Below are 846 nucleotides of genomic sequence, written 5' to 3' on the forward strand. Positions count from 1 at the left end.
AGTCTACAAGATTGGTGCAGTTTAAAACAACAGACCCAGAACTCTGAAATGACATTATTTCTTTCTCTCTCTCTCTCTCTCTCTCTCTCTCTCTCTCTCTCTTAGAATTTCTCAGGATTTAATTTTTATTTTCCTGCTTTATGAGCCAAAGAAAATTATATTAAGTTTATTTATTACTGATTCTAAGTGTATTTATAACAATTAAATGTGATATGTGAATTTAACATATTAGAAGAGTTCTATAGTATCTGTCCATAAAAGACTGATTATGTACTAAACAAACGATGCAAATCATACTAAGCCAGTTTTCAGTGCCGTTTCAACTGAGAAGAATCTATTCAGCACGCTTGTACTCCTGAAGTGGTTCATACTGAGCAAGCTTTTGCTTTCAGTTTTTTGTTTTCTTCTGATACAGCTTCAAATTTCTCTTTCACCTCTGCCAATTCTATATGAAGCAACTCTATTTCTGGATTCTCTGGAGTTGCAGTTCCTAAGTGATGCTTTAGAAAATCCAGTGAGCTGTAGGTTTTTCTGGTTCTTCATACAAGGTAACCAATACTTTGGTGAGCATGTCCAGCATTCCTGACTTCTCCAGGTACCTCCGAAACTGCTCCCGCTTCGGGTCGGAGGCTTTGTATTGGGCCATAGTGATAGGGGTAGCGGGCGGCGTAGACTGCTTGCCCCACACCGTGGCTGCCCGATTACTCAATTTGGCTCTCTTTAAAAAGAGAAAAACTAAAATATAACCTTAGTTTAAAATTTCTAAGCTTTCAGTAATTACAGTGGGACAGCTTTGATCTTTGGATCTCCTATCTACCCCACTCCCACTCTCCTAACCTCTTAGAA

At 38.4% G+C, this 846-nt stretch overlaps 1 pseudogene; it reads right to left on the minus strand.

The window, feature by feature from the left end:
- Nucleotides 1–334: 334 nt before the first annotated feature.
- LOC141493774 (c-Myc-binding protein pseudogene) lies at nucleotides 335–646 on the minus strand (annotated as a pseudogene).
- Between the last annotated feature and the right edge of the window lie 200 nt (nucleotides 647–846).

This window comes from Macrotis lagotis, chromosome 7 (assembly GCF_037893015.1).
Source record: "Macrotis lagotis isolate mMagLag1 chromosome 7, bilby.v1.9.chrom.fasta, whole genome shotgun sequence".
NCBI lineage: Eukaryota > Metazoa > Chordata > Mammalia > Peramelemorphia > Peramelidae > Macrotis > Macrotis lagotis.